Source organism: Stenella coeruleoalba, assembly GCF_951394435.1.
Source record: "Stenella coeruleoalba genome assembly, chromosome: 11".
Lineage (NCBI taxonomy): Eukaryota > Metazoa > Chordata > Mammalia > Artiodactyla > Delphinidae > Stenella > Stenella coeruleoalba.
In genome coordinates, this window is record NC_137157.1 from 81,440,902 (window position 1) to 81,462,654 (window position 21,753).

Here is a 21,753-nt window from a genome sequence, read left to right on the forward strand (position 1 = left end):
GGAGACCATGGGGGCCTTCTTAGAATTCTGCATAGCACAAAGAGAAAACTGTGTGGAAAGCCACAGAGACTTTGGAAGATTGATTTTTACTGCACCAAAACTGACTAATGCAACTGGCTACCTGAAATTGTATGTCTGTGTATATAGAAAAAGGCACATGTATGGACACCAAGGGGGGAAAGCAGCGGCGGGTGGTGGCGGTGGTGTGCTGAATTGGGCGATTGGGATTGACATGTATACACTGATGTGTATAAAATGATGACTAATAAAAAAAAGATGTTAAAAAACAAATTAAAAAATAAAGAAAAGGGCACAATTCATAACGGGCAGTTCAATGAATTTTCACAAAATGACCACACCTGTACAACCACCACCCAGATTAAACAAATAAACTAAAACAAACAAATAGACAAAACGCAGAAAATTATTAACAACACAGAAACCCCTTTCCATTTCCCAGCCCCTAAGATAACCACGATCCTATCTTCTAACACCATAGATTATTTTTGCCTGCTTTTGAAATCTTACAAATGGGTTCTATTAATACTGCCTTCTATTAATACTGTATCTATGAATTTCACTCCTTTTTTTGCATGCAGTTTTAGTTCCCTTCCTGTATAATATTCCATTATGTGGATATTCCACAATTTTCCATTCTACTGTTGTTGATAGGCATTTGGTTAGTCCCCCCTCCTTCCTTCCTTCCTTCCTTCCTTCCTTCCTTTTTTCTTTCTTTCTTGCTTTTCTTTCTCTCTCTTTCTTTCAGATGCCTTTATATCTTCAATCTAACCTTCCCTCTCCCTAAAAAGGAGGGAACCCAATTTCCTAATGTCAATAACTTTCAAAGTTAATGTTTAAGAAACCCTCTCTGAAAGATTATTTGGAAAATCCCAATGAATGGATTCAGACCAAGAACGTAGGGAACTGAAGCAGGGGTAAAAAACAAGATATGATTTCATACCCTTGGCTTATCTCAGGGCAGAAACTGCTTGGACGAGACCAAGGTCATTTCAGCCATCACTCTGAGTGGAGCCGCGCAGCGTAGTGGGAAATGGAGTAGGCCTGAGGCACCATTTAGGGCTCTGAATTGGTTCCTTCTTCTAGCTGATAACATTGGCAAGTCACTACCTCTCTGAACTTCATTCCCTCCATCTGTCATGGAGGCAGTGGTAACCTTCCATTGAGATGTTTTGGTTCCTTCTAACACTTCTACCCCTTATTTGGAAAGCAACAACACATTTTGCCCCAGCCCCAGTGCACCATCTGTTCTCTGGTCTTCTCTGCCTTGCTTGTGCCCCAGAAAACTGGCCTCTGTAGACTGCATCACCTGGTTCTCTTATCGATTTGCTTCGAACTGGGTTCAGCCAATGGAAGGCACTGGCAAGACACTGGAGGGAAAGCAGGGAAAGAGGTTGGATTATTCCCCTGCACACACACAGCTCCCTCCCTGCCTCACTGTTGTTCAGGGGTACCTGCATTCCTCCCAGGCCACAGCTCTAGTGACCACTTGTCTCCAGACACCTTTGTCCCTCTTCTACTTTTTTTAAAAATTAAAAAAAAAATTTTTTTTAAGATGTGCCACATATTTTATTTTATTTTTAATTAATTTTTATTGGAGTATAGTTGATTTATGATGTTAGTGTTAGTTTCTGCTGTACAGAAAAGTGAATCAGTTATACATATACATATATCCACTCTTTTTTAGATTCTTTTCCCATACAGGTCATTACAGAGTATTGGGTAGAGTTCCCTGTGCTATACAGTAGGTCCTTATTAGTTATCTATTTTATATAGTAGTGTGTATATGTCAATTCCAGTCTCCCAATTTATCCCTCCCCCTTCTTCCCCCCACCCAGTAACCATAAGATTGTTTACTACATCTGTGACTCTATTTCTGTTTTGTAAATAAGTTCATTTGTACCATTGTTTTAGATTCCACATATAAGTGATATCATATGATATTTGTCTTTCTCTGTCTGACTTACTTCACTCAGTATGACAATCTCTAGGTCCATCCATGTTGCTGCAAATGGCATTATTTCATTCTTTTTAATGGTCGAGTAATATTCCACTGTATATACATACCACATCTTCTTTATCCATTCCTCTTTCGACGGACATTTAGGTTGCTTCCATGTCCTGCCTATTGTAAATAGTGCTGCAATGAATATTGGGGTGCATGTATCTTTTCAAATTTCTCTGGATATATGCTCAGGAGCGGGATTGCTGGATCATATGGTAGCTCTATTTTTAGTTTTTTAGTCCCTCTTCTACTTTAAACTTAAAGGTGATCATGATTTGTCATTCATTGGTAATCCACCATCCCTTGTTTTCTCTACCCAGTCCCTATCTCTGTAAACAGTCCCTTTATTACACTGTCTTCAGGCTTAAGCCATTTGAAGTGGATCAGCCTTTCCTGCAATGCCCCTGATACTAGAGGAGGGAGCCTAATCATATTGTCAAACATGATGGGGAACCGGAAACAGTATCAAAAGCTGGAGGCCTACTATAGAGAACAGTATGGAGGTTCCTTACAAAACTAAAAGTAGAACTACCATATGACCCAGCAATCCCACTACTGGGCATATACCCTGAGGAAACCATAATTCAAAAAGAGTCATGTACCACAATGTTCACTGCAGCACTATTTACAATAGCCAGGACATGGAAGCAACCTAAGTGTCCATCGACAGATGAATGGATAAAGAAGATGTGGCACATATATATAATGGAATATTACTCAGCCATAAAAAGAAATGAAATTGAGTTATCTGTAGTGAGGTGGATGGACCTAGAGTCTGTCATACAGAGTGAAGTAAGTCAGAAAGAGAAAAACAAACACCATATGCTAACACATATATGTGGAATCTAAAAAAATAAAAAGAAATGGCTCTGATGAACCTAAGGGCAGGACAGGAATAAAGACGCAGACCTAGAGAACGGACTTGAGGACACGGGGAGGGGGAAGGGTAAGCTGGGACGAAGTGAGAGAGTGGCATGGACATATATACACTACCAAGTGTAAAACAGATAACTAGTGGGAAGTAGCCACATAGCACAGGGCGATCAGCTCAGTGATATGTGACCACCTAGAGGGGTGGGATAGGGAGGGTGGGAGGGAGAGGCAAGAGGGAGGAGATATGGGGATGTATGTATATGTATAGCTGATTCACTTTGTTAAAAAGCAGAAACTAACACACCATTGTAAAGCAATTATACTCCAATAAAGATGTTAAAAAAGAAAACAAAAGAAAAAAGCTGGAGGCCAAAGAAAACCAGGGACTTAAAGAACCAGAGAGATGAGATGGAAAAATGATGATCATAGTAGAGTCATGTGAGCAGTTTCTATAGTCTCTGCTAAGTTCTTTACATGCATGGCATTTAAACTTCACAATAACCCTATGAGTTAATATAATTACCTAATCTAGAGGTGAGGAAACTATGCCTTAGAGTGGTTAAGTAATTTGAGATCACTCTTTAGTAACTGACAGAGGTAAGATTTGAATCCAGGACCTTTTACTCCCAAACCCCTGCTCTTAACTAGAACAGAAACTTACTTTCTATTGCAGAAACAAGAGCTGTGGTTGACTGCTAGCTTACATACTTTCAAGACTTAGTATGTGGCATGGCTGTGTCTCAAAGACACATATGGGACAGATAATTTGGAGATATTTAGCAAGTTTATATGAGTTTGGATGAGTACAGAGTTGGAAGGTCACGATGGGAGCAGCTGGCATCTCTTCTCTGAGTCACTTTCTGCTCTCAAAGCTTCGGCAACTCCCCATTGACCCCCAAATAAAATCCAGCCTCCTTTTCCTGTCCTCTAGGGTTCTCTGCAATCATACTATAGCTTCCCTTTGGGGATTATCTCCCACCCATCACACACTCAACTTGCTCTGATCAAACTGACTTGTTCTTTGTTGTTCGCTTGTTTTTTCATGAAGTTGCCTTCTCTCTATTTTTCTCCTTTGAAATCCTCTTAAGCCTTTCTGTCCCACTTCAAAGCTACTTCCTCCAGACAGATCTTTTCTTATCACCTCCGCCACAAGTTACCACCCCTCCCTCTTCTGAACATTGACAGCTTTGTTTACACTACTTTCTCTGCTCATATCATATGCTGCTTGGACTTCTAGTTGCCTACATTCATCTATCTTAGACGTTGGGAGCTTAGAGGATGGGGAACACAAAGATGAGGAAAACAAAACCCCTGCCCCCAGGGTGGTAAGAACACAAAGAACTGTAAATACCAATGCCTCTGTATATTTGGGGACTTTCCTTTAGGCAACTGATAAGAATTGGGCATGTAAAAGAGTAAATGTTCACATATAGTTGAGGGAATCCGGGAGGGTTTCTTGGATAAAAAGACATTTGTATGTACCTGGAACTCTGGTTGGGCTGTCCACCATCATAAGTCGGAGGAGGGCATTCTTTGGAGAGACAGAAGCCTAAGACAGCTTCAAAAATGTTGCTTTCATTGAGCATCCCAGTATCTCTGGTAATTAATGAAACTAGTAATAGTGTCTATCGTTTACTGAGTACTTAACACACGCCAGACATTGTGTTAAGTGCTGTTTGTACCTTATTTTATCTAATTCTCGTAAGAGCCTCCCCATTTTACAAATGAGAAAACCAAGGCTTAAAGAGTTTTGGTAACTTGTCCCAAGTGACCCACTTAGTGGCAGAGCTGAAACTTATATCTATATCTAACTGATTAGAAAGTCCAGAAGATGAAATATGAGGCCACATTGCCTTTCTTGTTACAACTTGATATAATATATATTCCTTCTTTATGCATCTACCACCAATATTCCAGAGAAAATTCAAACCCTCAAAGAGGTATATGGAGCCAACATAATCCTCACATAATATTTATAAACTGACAAATTTTAAGGAATCTAGTTATTACAATGGATGTCTGAGAGTTCTTTTTAAAAATAATATTTCAAAACAACGTTCCATTTATCTTCTATTATATTGGTGCATTAAAATTATGCCTCTTTAATCTTAGGTACAAAACAAATTCCAAAATGTCTTTTAGTGATATAGGTTTTCTCTTGAAATATTTTCTAAAAATAAAATATGGTCCCACAGTAATTATGTTAATCACCATTCAAATCATGGTCTCTATTTAAATTCAAAACTGTATCTAGTGACTTAAAAAAAATTGGTCTTTGATATCAGGATAAAAAAATGTCCCAGTGCCTCCCAAATTTACAAATGACATTATAGGATATGGGCGAAATTTACCAAAAACAATGAGCTTCCATTTTCCAGATGCTCGAGCAATGAGCATTAACATTGGAGTTTCCTGGGTGCAAGTTATAAACTAGTACAAGCTGAAAAGAAAGTGTCAGTATTTTTTTTTTCTTCTCATAAAACCTTTTTTTCCCAGATGTTATGAAATGTTTCTGTGCCCAGTGTGGGAACAGTGATGAATTTTCATATTAACAAAATATGACCGTGCATCAAGATGTTGACAATTATGTGACGTACAGTCTTCAACCCCGGGATGAATTGAAGAGGCAGTCACCACATTGCAGTGTTAACAAAAGAGCACTGACGTAAGGTCAGCTTGAGGACAGATTGCTAGCAAAATCTGCTAAAAAAGTGAGAGAGGGAGAGAGAGGGAGGCTTCCAGGGGTAGATTATTTTCTTCCAATAGGCAGAAGGATGGCAGGTGTTCACAAGTGTGGTACCACCAGTTAGGGTGCTCTTTCTCGGGCCTCTCGGTGGATGCCTTGCTTTGGTGCAGAGAAGCAGCTCTGGAGAACTACAGGAAATGTTAGCTTTAGTAGAGACCGCAGTGCTAAAGATTTGGGGGAAAAAAGTCACGTCTGAAAGACATAAAGTTTGGAATTGTCGGGGCTTTTGTTCTGTTCAGAGCTAAAAGTAGCCGGAAACGAAAGGGCAATGGAAAATGGAGTCCTTGCAGTTTTATCCAATCGCTATTGGATGCATGCATCAACATATGGACTTTTGGGCAATTAAACAGTTTTTCAGACCATATATTCTTGTAAGAAATGTAGAGGGCTGAAAACATCTCCCAGAATGACCACAATAGCCTATTGTTAGACTTGACAGAAATTAGACCATAAAATGGGCAAAAGTTTGATTTGTTTAAACTATTTTTCACTCCCTAGAAAGTACCGCCAGCATCATGAACATCAGTGGTCTGATAAATATAACGTATCTCACGGAACAAGACTTAGGGTGACCAACTATCCTGGCTTTTCTGGGACTGAGGAGTTTCCCCTGGACATGTGACTTTCAGTGCCTCTGAAACCACCGCTAGCCTGGGGTAGTACCAGGCAAACATAGATGGTTGGTCAGCCAACAATAAGATCAAATGTTTCACTTTCTGTCTGATATGCTAAATTGATATGCAATTTAAAAGTGCTAAGAAAAACAAAAAACGGCTCTTTTATTTTTAAGCCACTAACTTCTATTCCATTTTTTATATTACAGATTTGTTGGAAAACTAAATGATTTTTTTTAGAAATAAAATAATGCAATAAAATATTACCTTCTCTTATAAACTGAAGATTGTTTTTCATAGCTTATAAGGAGTGATTCAGTCATTTCATTACTTTAAAGCACATGAAAGCTTTTGCTTTAAACATAGAACAAATAAATAAACCAACCCCAAAACACGAAATGCTATGACTCCTGAAAACTAATACACTGAAAGAGAAGATACAGCGATATGGGCAAGAGCTATTGCATTGGTGATGCCCATGATTCTGACTAGGGCTCTGTCCTGTGATGTGTTGAAACGAAGGGCTCAAAGAAACTGAGAAGCAGCGTTGTATTTGGGGATACAGCAGGTAGCTGCACATACGGATTGATGAAAGGAAATGATGGGAAGGGTTGAGCTGCTCAATGCCACTTCCTCATGATTGGGCCTCCTTGACAGAGGACAAGCTGCAACTGAAGTGGGAAGAATAGGGGGATAGAACCTGGAAATGCACACCAAGACCTGAAGATCATCCTTTTTTTTGTTTGTACTTAAGAGCAGGGCTTCGGGCATTCTATTTATTGCATTAGAATTTAATAATAGCTGAGTGGTTTTAAAAATACATTTTAGAAGGAACATTGCACGTTTGTGATTCATGCTAATTTAAAATATAAGGTGTTCTATTTTCATTCCTTGCTTTTATATTGTGCTAATTGTACCTAAATGGAAAATGTTTAACTTTTATCAAATGAATGGAGCTGGATACAAAGCAAGATGGCAATCGTGGTTTCGATTTCTTTTAAAGGGCATATTTTACATACACCAAGAAAAATTAAGTAAATTAAATGTTATTAGTGTAAGTTATTTCCAGGTTGGAAAAATAGCAAATTTTAATTTTATTTTGTATTATTTCCCATTTCTCTAAAATGAATGTGCCTTATTTTTAGAGTAGAACTAATAGCCTTTCAGTAAACATTCTTCTTCAAGAAAAGTGAAACATTTTGATTACTTTCATTTTCTCTATTAGAGAAAGTGATAAATTAATAAGCATTTCTTGACTATTGCATACAAATAAAGAAGAAGGCATGATCAATACCCTCAAAAAGTGTAAAATATATCTGGAAAGGCAGACTGAACCCGAAAAAAGAAAATCATAAATATTAGATTGTGATAATTAAAGTCAATGTTATTCAAGGTCATTCATTAAAAAAGCAATTTTAGTATTATTTTGTGCTGTGTACTACCTCATACATATATTGGAAACAAAATCACTGATTATTAGAATCTGCCTGCATTTTAGAGTACAAAATATGTTCCAGAAAGTGCCCCCTTGCAAAAACTTTATACATAATTTCCCAAAACAGCATTTAGTCTAAAATAACCCAATTTGCCCCAAACATCGATGAATGCTCACCCTATCCATAATCACTTACAACTCTCCATTTGTCATTCATCTCACTAATAGGTGTCTGTGTTGAATCTCCTTATTTATAGAGTCAATGGAAAACCAAACCAAATGTAAAAGGAGAAGAGTTCGCAGAACTTTAAAATCATCTTTGGATTCTAATTGGATCTACTTTGATTACAATTCTAATCATTTGAGTCAGTCATTTTCATTTTGAGCCGAGATAGATCACCCATAATGTGATACTTCTCTTTATTCATCTGTAAAATGGAAATAAAGCTGATCACATAGAATGAAGGTGATGCTATATCTTCCACTTGCTGAGAAAAATTACCTTCTCTAAAAAAGTCTTTGTGGGAAAATTAAACATCAAAACAATTATAATGATGGGCCACTAAGTTTTTAAAGGATAAGATAGTCTTTTTTTTCTCCGCACCCAAATAAATGGAAACATTAAAAACAAGAGACTGTTCCCTAATTAGAAGAACCGAAAATAGTTTTTCACCTTCCCTAAGAAATCAAGCTTGTTATTGTTACTATGCCAACAGGTTGTCAGTTGAAGACTAGAGTTTCTCTGGTCTGCCTGATTATTGAGCAGAAGGAAATAGAACATTTTATTAGTATTATTTTTATTTTAAAATAAAAAATCAATGCCTTTATGCTCTCGAATGGTTGGAATACAGGTACAGTAATAAGAACTACACTGCAAAACAAATTTGGGCACTAAATAAGGGAGCTAGGCTCAAGGCACATAGTATGCCAGCTGTGACCTGCTGGTAGCTGGGCAGTGATCTCTTGGTTGTCCTGACTGGACTCTGAGTCCCTTCACTTGGCCTTGTTGCCCTCTCCCTGGTGGGAAATACTGGGTCAGTAATAACGTGTGGATGAAAATCCATTCCCTCACCAATCAACAAGTACTTATTGAGTGCACACTACATACCAGGTACTATTTCAGTACCTGACACAATGTTTGAATAAATGGACAAAATTACTACCTGGACTCACATTCTTGTGGTGGAAACAGGCCAAAACCAAACAGGTTAAACCCATAAATAATATCAGATAGTAATAGCAGCTATGAAGAAATATAAAGCATATTAAGTATTAGGAAGATTTTTGAAAGAAGAGGGAAACCCTGAAAAACTAAAAGCTTCAAGAAAACCATAATATTTTAATTTACCTATAACTAGGCCTGATAGATGTAGATTACATATGCATATACCAGTACATCAGCCATTTTCTTTAAATGAATATAGATTGAATAGGACCCTCTATGTGTCAGGTACTCAGATCATTGCTGGGAAAAGTGAGACATGGACTCAAATCTAGAGCTTAAAATATTCAAGGCCCTAATACTGCTAATGGAATCCCCAAATTTGAGATCTCCAATTCTTTTAGGACTCTATATTTTGTCCCTCTCTTGAGTAAATTCCTTAAAGTTTTCCAAGTATGCTTTATTGCTCTAAAAAATGCCTTTGGGATATTTTCATGTAGTTTCTTACAGAAAAAAGAAGGTTCAACTTTTCACTGTCTAGCTTACCATTTTACATAGAAAGTTCTTTTGTGGAACTCACGATTTTGGGAGGTAATAATGGAAGAAGATATAAGTGAATTTTGAAAGAATTTGAACAGTTTTATGAATGGCAGATCCATTCCTAGCAACTAAGAAAACCTGAAAGATTTGGAGTGTGCATTCTTCTAAGGAGCCTATAAAACAGAGGTTGCACTGTGGGATGAAGAGAATTGGGAACGGCATACAGTTAGGAAGGAAAACCAAGCCCTCCCTTCCCTGCTGAGGTTATGCTGGCAATAGATGACAGAGCTGCAGGAACACTGGACCACCCACTGTGTCAATTCCTGTGTTCTTTTCTGACTGTATTTATTCTTTATTGTCTCATAAAGAACCTTGCACTGACTTGGCGACTTTGCTGGACAACACGTAGGTGTTATATTTTTTTGCGGCCATAAAACAACTGCAGCGATTGCGGTAAGCGCACTTGATCTGCTTTTTTTCATGATCAACGTTGGGCATGGATAATAATTGTTTGCTTTCTTTACCTGGATTGAAGATCATATTCTGCAAATAATTCTAAGGTGCTTTATAAATTCTGTATACAGCCAAATAGAAATGTTTGTTTTACAACAATAGCTAGGGTTGAGCAAAACAGGGTGTTCACACCGAACTCTTGGGAAATCCTGATTCTAGAAACTTGCGCAGATACATTTCTAAGGGTTACAAGCTGTTCCCTTCCTCCTCTAAAGTTTTTTGTTTGTTTGTGTGGGTTTTTTGTTTGTTTTGTTTTGTTTCAAGTACTTGTTAATCTTCAGACCATCAGGGTCATGTCCTATTGTCCTTGAGTTAATCTTGCTATCCCAGATTGGAACACGACTCTATTGTGTCAGGTGCCTTTGAGGAAGAACCTCATCAAGCTGAATAGTTGACAGAGTTGAGACCTACAGCATTTCTGATGAAACCTTAGGGAAAAACTATTCACATAGGAGCTTGTGGGGCTCTGAGCCCTGTGCCCAGACCTCTCTTTTCCACTCGCAATCCTCCACGTACCCCCATTAATTCTCTTCACACAGAGGCATTGTGGTCCTTTCCAATTCAGAGAACATTGCAATAGGAGAACCATTAGCACGAGTTCTGGGTGGTGGAACATGGTGTTTCAGCCCATTTCTTCTGACAGTACAGCCTGTACCAGAGGCGGGCAGTGGCAGTCCTTTGGAAGATCCTGCCAGTTGGTTAATTAGTGGCAGAACCCACATGTGCACAGGGGATATTATGACATTTTCCCTCTGAAAGATTATTTCTATTCACATTCTAAATTCTGAAACATTGAAGTCAAAATGTTAATAAGCTAATGAGCCTATCATTTTTTTTCAGATTTGGAAACTGATTTTATTATATTGTAGAATTAACACATTCTCCTTTTCCTTCTACATTAATTAACTTACTTTGAAATGTACAGACTGTGGAGATTGTGTAAGCTGTAATTTACACCATCTCAGCATTGCCCTGGGCTTGCTTCAGGTTTACAGCATTGATCTGCCTCCTTCAAGTTTTCTTTGTTTTCCTTAATTTCCAGCCATGCCTGGATATGGGCTCTTCTGCCTTTCTTTTTTATTGATTCACTTCCACAATCCAGACCAAGGCTCAGCTGTTTCCTTTAGCTGCCATTTAGTCCTCAGAAGAGCAAGGCTCTACATTGACTTTTGAAATACTTGTCCGCCTTCAGTACTTCACCAGTTTATATTATTTTGGTCAGGTCATCATGACATACTGCATCATTTCTTAAGTTGTTTTCTTACATCCCTGCCTGTAAATCTATTTGATTAGATATAAGTGGCAGAGTCACTTTGGCCTTACATTTGAATAAAATCTGCTCTCTCGCAAGCTGTGTGTGTGTGATGAAGGCTGGTGGTGGGGTGATGGGGTGAAGAAGAAAAGCTGGGGAGAAAACATTCTTATGCCTGTGGTATCAGCAGCTTCTCCCAGTCCAAGGAAGGATTTGAAATATACCCTCAACACCCTTGCCCTTCGATTCCTGAAAGACTCTGGAATCGAGTTGGGCAATCTCCCGTTGAGAGAGATTGCTGGAAAATAGGGAGGTTCCCCAGAAATTGCTTACAGAGCAGCCTGGGTTTCTCTCCAAATGTAGGCAGTCTTGGGCTGATTGGCAAAAAAAGTAAAGAGATTTCTGGAAGTAGGAATTTGCTCTGGTAATGCCCCACACCTGTCCAGGCTGTTTTTTATTTTATTTTAAATTTCAGGCTATTTGAAATGGTTAATTTTTCAAAACTCCTCTGGAACCTGTATCATGTGGGGAGGAGGGAAATAATGGGCGAGAGAGGGATGATATAGACGTTCAAATATGATTGATTGAAAATGTATGGAAGTGAGCAGGTCAAGCTCTTTCTTTTCATTGATGGTGAATGATCTGTACACAGTGGGCACTCAGAAAACATTTAATTTAAAAATATTTAATGTTTATCGCTTACCAAAAAAACTTTTGGTGGGGATAAAAATATATATAAGCTAAAATGTTTTAAAGTAACTTCCAGAACTCTGTAAAGCAACCATCAGGCAGAGGTGGACTAACCAGCACTCAGCAAGACCCAAGCAAGGGATAGAATGAGGAAGACAGGAAAATCCTGCTTAGCACGTACTTCAGGGGCCACTGCCTGGGCAGTGAACTGGCATCTCCCATGTTCCACCCTCATTCGGTTTCATGACCCCAGGCTTTGAAGGGTCACCTTGAAAAATGATCTCAGCCCCAGATGCCATGGTCACTGACCTGGCATGACCTCTCCCACATCTGTGTAGGCCGCTGAGCTGAGGAAGTTTTCACACTCCCGGATCCCAGTAACTCTGTGGGTGTCCCTGTCCTGGTTAGGATCTTCTCGTAGGCTCTTGTCCTTGCTGACCCACGCCTAACAGGAAGCATGAAATCGGGCAGAAGCTATTTGCCTCTGTACGCAGCAGATGAGGTCTGGAGTTAGTCTTGCAGATGTAGACAAGAGATCCAGAAATCTAGGGGTAATCACTATGTGACCTGTGCCATACCAGGCCCTTCTGTATGTCTGCGTTTATGCCTTGGACTTCCATTGAACATGGAAGTGCCTGATGTCCCTTCTTACCCTCAGCTCGGCTGGCTAGCTGGGACACACCACCCTGCCTCACTTTTTTTTTTTTTTTAATTTTTTTTAATTTTTTGCTGTACGTGGGCCTCTCACTGTGGTGGCCTCTCCCGCTGCGGAGCACAGGCCCCGGACGCGCAGGCTCAGCGGCCATGGCTCACGGGCCCAGCCGCTCTGCGGCATGTGGGATCTTCCCGGACCGGGGCACGAACTCGTGTCCCCTGCATCGGCAGGCGGACTCTCAACCACTGCGCCACCAGGGAAGCCCCTGGCTCACTTTTACTCAGCCCTGTTGCATTGCCTCCAGTCTTTCAACAGACTGATCGCATGGCTCCACTATGAATGCATGGGTCCCACTTCCCGGAGTCCTGCTTCGCATCGTTCTGGTGCTCCTGTGGGTACCTACCTAGGCTGGACTAGAACTTGACGTGGCCACACTCACTTTTGACTGCATATTCGGGCTATTGGCTATTTTCTGGGAGGTCAGAGCCATAGCTGGGTCAGTTTTCAGGATTGTAGTTCTTGTTTCCTCTTCTTGTCTACTGGCATTTGCCACCGAGGTCCCAGCATACATTCATGCATCTGTGTGCAGGGTAAGAGCACACGCCCTTCTTTTCTGCCTGTTAGAGCTGTTATCTGACACATTGTCCAGCCCTCATGCTGCCCCGAGCTGGCTGTAGTACTCGCCAGTCCTCTCCAAGCAGGCTGGCCCCGTGGTCCTGATGCTCCTACTTCCTCTCCTGTAACTAGTTATGTCCTGGAGGGACAGAAGGTCCTTTCAAGTCATTATTGTTCTTAGTGATTCTTTGACTTTACCAGTCAGCATCCTGGTTTATTCCATCATCTTCACATAACCAGGTGAATCTGGCAAAGCTGCATCAATTTATTGTGTTCAGTAAATGTTTGTTGCCAAGATTTGCCCAATTATGGTGTGCCTTGTAAGTTGTGCTCTCTCTAAGAAACTCAATGAAAATGAACTGAGCTAAGACAAACAAATTGGGTGATAGTAAATGGCTTTAAAATGGGTTTATGAAAAATATCAACAGAGAGTTCCTTTATATAGTTTTCTGGTGCATTCCTAACTACTGACAGAGATAGAGAGACAGAGAAACAGTGTCAAGAACATTACTGATAGACAGTTAAGCAGACAGAAAGGCAAAGTATATTTAAATCAATAGGACTTGATTTCCGAAGTTTTATTCAGTCACAGTTAGTCAGTAAGAGCAGATTAAAGAAAAGCTACATTAGAGACTAATTTGTGTATCACAGATGAAAATTTCTATATTCTCCTTAAACCTCCAACTCCATGTCCTCTTAACGCTGGAATAAAAGTAAGCCACTGTCAATCTCATCCTCCATTTCTTTTTTTTTTTAATTAAAATTAAAAAAATAGAAGTATAGTTTTTTTACAATATTATATTAATTTCAGATATACAGCATAGTGATTCAGTATTTTTACAGCTCATACTCCATTAAAAGTTATTACAAGATAACAGCTGTAATTCCCTGTGCTATATCCTCATTGCTTGTCTATCTTATATATAATAGTTAGTGTTTCTTAATCCCCTACCCCTAATTTGCCCCTCCTCACTTCCCTCTCCCATTTGGTAAGCATTTAGTTTGCTTTCTACATCTCTGAGACTGTTTCTGTTTTGCACATACATTTATTTGTATTATTTTTAGATTCCATATGTAAGCGATATCACACAGTATTATATACACTGACTCCTCAGCCTTTTTTTCTGGGATGCAGTGTGGTGAAAGGGGGGATGAATATGGGTTTGGGGCCTAAGAGTCTGTATGTGTCACTTGTTAGCAGAATGGCATATAACTAGATAAATTACTTATCTAGGCATAAAATAAATAGATAATCTGTTGAAGGCATCTGTAAAATGAGGACTACCATGTATCATTGGGACCTTTTAATGACCAAATGATGAAATTTCTGTAACAGAACTTGCAGGGTGTCCAGCTCAACACATAGCAGTTTCTTATCCCTTCTTTCCTCCCTTTTCCTAGTTTCTCCCAAAGGAAGGGAAGAGCATCTCCAAGGCTGTCAAGCCTCTTGTGCTGACCTATTGCCCCAGCTCTCCCACCCACAGTGGGCTCCCTCACACATCTGCTCCCATCCCCCATTATAAAGCATGCTATCTCCCTCTCCCCAGGTACTTTCTCTTCTGCCTTTGATGGGTTCTTGAAAATAAATTCTACCTATATTTTTTTCTTAATTTCTGATGATTTTCTTCTTTTCAAAACCAATATACTAAAATGAGTGGTGTGTTTTCACCACCAATTTTCTCACTACATGTCATCTCCTTAATTCTTAATGGCTTGCACAGACTTTTAAGTCCCTCTAGAAGGAAATTTCCAGAGTCTGGAATGCTGTCCTTCTGGCTTGGTGGGATTACGAGTAACTTTGAAGTGTCATCCATGCTCATCAGATGATAGGAGTGTTTTTGCATGTATAAAGCGTTAAATACATTAGAAGTATTGTATTGAAAAGGCTGCCTTGGAGAATAAAAGAAGATACAAGGAATTCAGGTCATAAAATTTGAAAATTATGTAATCTTACATTTTCATCAGCACTAAAAAATTGTATTTTTGAAGCAGGATATAATCTCTAAATTGGCCAATATAATATCCTATAGGAAATGAACTTTAGATATATATGAACAAGAAAGACAGAAGGAAAGAAAGAGAGAAAGAAGGAAAAAACAAAGGAAGGAAGAAAGCGAATTGTGCTAGTGTCCCTTTAAGAAACATCTGTTATTATTTTGACCCATTTTGCATAGACTGAAACCTTTCCAGAAGCATCATACATTATACATTTGGTAAATTACAGCACTTTTACCTAATTGCTCCTTTAGGAGCTAATGACCCCATTTGCTGCTTTGTCTAAGACACCTGATGCAATCAACACAGAAAGGGTGTGCTCAGTCTCGTACACTGCCTAAAAAATTTGCATTTAGTTCAAAATTAAGTGCAATTTCAAAGTGTCTTTTTTTAAAAAAATCTAATCAATCTAGTACACTGTAGGCATTGCTGAAACAACACATTCGCTAAAATTTGGGAAGGTGACTTTGGTGAATGGATTTTTATCTTTAAATAGACTCAGCTTGCTGTATATGCAAAATGACTACTTGTGCAGAATCAACCATGGAAATTCACTGAACATGCCCTTTGCTCTCATAACATTAAAAATCACAGCTTAACCTGAAGGACCTCATTTAGTTAAGAAATCAGTGTGTGATTTATACAGGTACCATGTAGAAACCTTATCATGGGTCTATGCCCAGCATGCTTTTCTGTTATAATTATTATTTGTAGAGGTCGATTTGTGGTTTGGATTGTCTTTTATTTTTGAATGAATACTTGATTTCTTGGCCAATAAAAGTGTAAGCGTCGTATAGTTTAAAAATAACTGTCTGTAAAAAGGTGAATAGTATAGTTCAAAACTATTTCTCTATTCACAGAATCTGAGAATTGTAGAGCTGGAAGAGACCTAAAAAAATAATATATTCCAATGCCCTTATTAGACAAGCATGCAAAGAGAGGCCCATGAGAGACCAAGTGACTTGCCAAGGTCTGTTTCTCCCTGCAAACTTGTGACCAAATTAGGATAAGAACCTAGTTTATGAGATACTTGTTTCCACGGAAAATACACACTTATGAAGGGACATTTAAAGAATTTAAAAATCACTTTATCCAACTCATGATAATATAATGCAAAAGTAAACAGACTTATGTTGGAAAACCATTATTCTAATTAGCTGGTGTTTTTGTATGTATAGAGTATCCTTTTCCAACTGAATTTTGTATTGTCACATTTCTTTTAAGTGAAAATGAGTAATTCAGTAATTCTTGTCATCTGGAGTCTCAGAGACTAAGGATTTAATTAGTTCCACTGATAGAAAAAAAAGGTCTTAGGCAAGTGTGGTGTATGAAAATTATAATGAGAAAGTTTACCCACATACTATAATCACCTACAAGTATTCGCCATTTATATATAAATATAGCCAGTGGATTGCTAGTTTTGCTAATTACAGACAATATTTATCTATTCATTATAAGATATTATCTACTAGTTTAACCTAGCTTTGGTGCTTATTTATAACTGAAAATAATGAAAGTGGTAGAGTTGAATATAGACTATATTTTAATTCTAACTTTTCACTCACATCAGTCTGTATTACAGTATACAGTGTTTTATAGTATAACAACTCAGAGGATTTGCTTATGGTGATATTTCTCTGAAATGTGTTTTCTTGCTGCATATTTTTAGTCTACTTTTTCCTTCTATAATAATCAAAGCCAGGGAGTATTGAAAAACCAGACCTTTGGGTTAACACACATGGGTAGCTGACACCATCAGTCTTAACACAGGTGTCTCTCTAAGGGGCTTCTATAAAATCACAAGTTACAAAAAAAAAAAAACGAAATCCCGGGGCCAGGTTGGGTACTGGCAGTCCATCAACAGGAAAGCAGAAGACCATTTAAAAGTAGACTAGGGCTTCCCTGGTGGCGCAGTGGTTGGGAGTCTGCCTGCCGACGCAGGGGACACGGGTTCGTGCCCCGGTCCGGGAAGATCCCACATGCCACGGAGCGGCTGGGCCTGTGAGCCATGGCCGCTGAGCCTGTGCGTCTGGAGCCTGTGCTCCGCAACGGGAGAGGCCACAACAGTGAGAGGCCCGCGTACCGTAAAAAAAAAAAAAAAAAAAAAGGTAGACTAGATCCTATAAACCAAGATGAATTGGGGAAGATAGGACGATCAAATGACAAATTAGGGGCAAATGAGAGATCAGAGGGAGCTGAGAGGCAGGTAAAGGCTAGGATGGTTTCTGAGCCTATTTACAAACACTGAACTCTAATTGCCACAGACTCTCTGGGAATAACTGACCTGCTCTTGCTGAGCTGGGATAGGTCTGCCACCACACACCAGCTAGACCACCACCTTGTCTCCTAGTTTTGGGTTCACCATGTGTCAAAAACATTAATAAACATCTGCTGTGTGTATACGTGTGCAAAGTATTGAGACCACAAAGAGGAATTAGACAAAGTTATAGCTCTTCAGTAGTTCAATCTAGTGGCGGGCAAAGGAAACTCATATATACTGAACACCTACCATGCGCCAGCCGTGGTGGAAGGATTTTGTCAATACATACACCATCTGTGATGGGTTGAATTGTGATCTCCGAAAAGATTTGCTGAAGTCCTAATCCCAGTACCTCAGAATGTGACCATATTAGGAAATAGGGTTGTTGCAGATGTCATTAGGTACTGGAGTAGGGTGGGCCATATTAATCCAATATGACTGGTGTTTGCATAAGAAGAGGAGAAAAGACACAGAGACACAGGAAGATCCCAATGTATAGACACAGGCAGAGATTATAGAGGGATGCATCTATATGCCAAAAACACCAAGGATTGCTGGCTGTCACCAGAAGCCAAGAGAGTCATGGAGGAAACAGACTGTCCCTCAGAACCTTCAGAAGGAACCAACTCGGCAGACACCTTGATTTTTGAGCTAGCCTTCAGACTGTAAGACTGTGAACAGTTATTTGAAGCCACCTAGTTTGTGGTACCTTTTGACAGTAGGCCTCAGAAACTAATATACCTTCTAATTTAATCCTTATAAGAATTTATGTGGTAAGTAGTATTAGCCCCACTTAGAAACTAGATTTTTTTTTATAACTACCCTTATTTCAAAAGAAATAGCTTTGAGATTAGATAGAACTGAATTCACATACTGGTCTGCCACTAACTAGCTAGAAAAACTTGGACAAATGGTTTAAAATTTCCTAAGCCTACATTTGCCCTTATGTAAAATGGAGATCATCCTACTGGGGTTCATACTTCCTTCTTTACACTGGCAGCCAGGAAGCTAAAAACCAAATTTGTAGCCCAAGTATACAGGATCCCAGACATGCTATTTTGTGTGTTTAAAAATCTTTTGGTACCATGTAAACTTTTATTAAGCTGCTGTACATTTTTGAGGGGGTAAATTAAGTTAAACATAAAGATAATTTTAGATAAGGCTGATGCCCAAAGAATATCACTCGTAAATCACATGACAGGATTGATAACATTCCACCAGCGTCTACGTGAGTGGCCTCCAAAGCAGGGTTCTCCATCCCATGAGATGAGATGATCCATTCAGGTGAAGGAAAAAAATGTTAGAGCTAGTATGAGCAAAAAAAGAAAGGGAAAAAGCGTTCCTAATATTTACTAAATTTGACAATCATATCTCACTTAGTCCACATCAGGGCAGTCAAGTGTGAGACAGCCGGAGGGGAGTGGGAGTTCACGGCTGACTGCAGCGCACAAACTGGTTCTTCCGTGAAGGCGTGCTGAAAAATGGTGCACCTGAGATGTGCCTACTTAACTGAAATTCCAAATCACATTGTTTAGCATGAACTAAGCTTACCCTCACAAAACGGACACATAGCTTAAAAAGAAGCCTGCAAACAAATGGTAGATAGAAGATAATACGCAAATGCAAGTGAACGTGAAAAGTGGAGGACAGACACTCCTTCCTACCCATAGAACAAAAAGCTCTTTTTCAGCTTCATTGTGCAATGACAACAATGATGATTACTTATATATAACAAGAAGTTAGCCCCTGAAATTCGAAATCATCAGTAAGTTATTTGAAAGGTGCATTATATCAACTATCATGAATGAGCCCTAAGTATATACTGTGCTTTGATATTTTGTGTACAGTTTGTGTACAAAAATGTTTTGCTTGAAAATAGTAGTGTACAATTATAAAAAGTTTGACGATCAATTGCCTTAACAATGAGTATATACTCGTCAACACCCTCTTCCTAAATCTCCCTTGAAGCTTCCTTACAGAATTGTTTCTATAATTACAAAGCCAGCATAGGGAGAGTCATCAAAATGTTTTGAAGGATGGATCCAATGTGATAGGTTCAGAAACATAATTTATTAACAGCTTTGATATTCTCTTAGTGTCTCCACTAGCATTGGCCAATGGAACTATATACAATGATAGAAATTTGTATATCTGTGCTGCCCAATATGGTTGCCACTAGCCACATGTGGCCATTAAGTACTCGAAGTGTGGTTAGTGTGACTGAGAAGCTGAAGTTTCAATTTGCTTTAATTGTAATTAATTAAAAATTTAAATTTAAATCGCTACATGTGGGTCATGCCTACAATACTGGACAGTACAGCTCTAGAATATGAGGTCCTTGAGAGAGGTTGCTGAGTTCCTTCTAAGATTCCCCAGCACTTAGCACAGTGCCTGGTACATATTTATTAAATGAAATGAGAAATCAGTAAATGCAGCACGTATTATAGGAAGATAAAGAATAACCACCATGGCACACACATATATCGTTACAATGACCGCTGCACTCGTTAACCTAATATGTAACGTGGAAAGAGTTTACTTAGGAAAATACTCGTCAAAAGTCCTTTGTTTACAGGCTAATTCGTATAAGGTAAAATATTTTGAAATAAATTTTCTGTATGATTAACCTGGGTTATCAAGCAGATAAGATCTCGTAAAACCTATAAAACTTGTGAGAGCCTTGCCAAAGCATGAGAGCAGTAAACTCATGGGCTCACTTCCTTTTAAGGTGACTGCCCCTCTGGGTGAGGTAGGAGCACATCCCACCTCATGCTGGGTGCTCCAAGTCACCACCCCAAGCAGGCACTTCAGGACAGCCATCCTGTCTTTTCACTGATGTGTAGCTAAGAAAAGCTGGCTGCCTGAATTGTTACGAGGACTCTGTGTGCCAGATTTCCAGGTCTGAGTATAACAGGAGAAAAACTAGGGGAAGCTATTTTCAACAGCCAGCAAGAGCAGGCAGCTCTGGCATTTCTAGAGTCCAGACCCATCACACTAAATGGGAAATGAATGCTGGATTTTTCCCATCAGACAATTAACTGGCTTACCTCATTGCCTTGCTACACTATTAACACCTGACACCAGAAAAGGGTCATATTTGTCATCACCACTGATATGAAAGAACAATATTTCTTCATAAATGTGTTAATGAAATTTGTAAGGTAATGAAAATGGCATGAATTAAAAGGCTGTTTTTGAGCAAAACATAATACAGTCTATTGTGAAGTGCAGAAGAATGTTTAAGAGATATATGATATGATCCCAGGATTGTAGAAATAAATATGCTATAGAATAAAAACAGGAAAGATGTATGGAAGCATAAACAGAGATATCTCACAGAAGTGGACTTTTAGGTGATTCTTCTTTTGGCTTATCCGTGTTCCCCAAGTTTTCTCCAATATATACACATTACTTTTATAATAAAAATAGCACCATATATATATATATATATATATATTTTTTTTTTTTTTTTTTTTCTTTTGCGGTACGTGGGCCTCTCACTGTTGTGGCCTCTTCCGTTGTGGAGCACAGGCTCCGGATGCGCAGGCTCAGCGGCCATGGCTCACGGGCCCAGCCGCTCCGTGGCATGTGGGATCTTCCTGGACTGGGGCACGAACCCGTGTCCCCCGCATCGGCAGGCGGACTCTCAACCACTGCGCCACCAGGGAAGCCCAGCACTATATTTTTAAAACTACATTCTCTATCTTGAATAACTAAATAATCCTCTGGTAATAATAATAGTAACATAGTAACAGAACAGGCAAAAATAAAGAAAGAAAGAAAATGTAGAAACATCCTCTAATTTGTCCTAAAACTTCTACTTTTACTAATTTTCAAAATTATTTGACAGTTGCTATGAAATTGGATGTTTTTACTAAACTCTCAGTCAAGCGGAACCATTTTGGTCAACTGGAGGCAGTCGATCCAGTTTCAAGATTTTAAATGAAATAAATTCATTTTAAAATAGTAATAATGCATTTTAGGTATATAATACTAGGAACTCAGTAGGTCATAAGACTAATTTATTTATTCATCCATTTAACTGATGAATGCTGGGAACTAGGCAACCTGCTAGGGATAAAAGAGTGGCCAAGATGGACACAGTCCCTCCATCACAGATTTAACCACATATATGTATGTATATATTTTCACTTATATTGTAACTACTTCCAAAAATGGTTTGTGCTGGATTATAAAAATTCCGTAAGAAAAATATATATTATTTTTGGAACACAACATTATGGAATGGCCAAACAATCTATTAGATATAAAGGCATCAAAACCCTATTCTACCATCTTAAAAAATGACAGTGTCGTACTTGAAAAGTTACTGGAAGAAAATCCAAATTATTCTCATTCAAGAATACTAGATAAGGCATT

The 21,753-nt window shown here is 38.9% G+C and overlaps 1 protein-coding gene across 13 annotated transcripts in view; it reads left to right on the forward strand.

Moving 5' to 3' along the window:
* The window catches only part of LMNTD1 (lamin tail domain containing 1), a 440,038-nt gene that overhangs the window by 303,563 nt on the left and 114,722 nt on the right, over window positions 1–21,753 (forward strand). For 12 of the 13 annotated variants that reach the window (XM_079936801.1, XM_079936802.1, XM_079936803.1 and 9 more), the window contains one exon: window positions 9,762–9,846. The exons of the other annotated variant lie outside the window; for it this stretch is intronic. The gene's annotated coding sequence lies outside the window, so the exon portion shown is untranslated. The remainder of the gene's footprint in view (window positions 1–9,761; window positions 9,847–21,753) is intronic. 13 annotated transcript variants of the gene reach the window in all.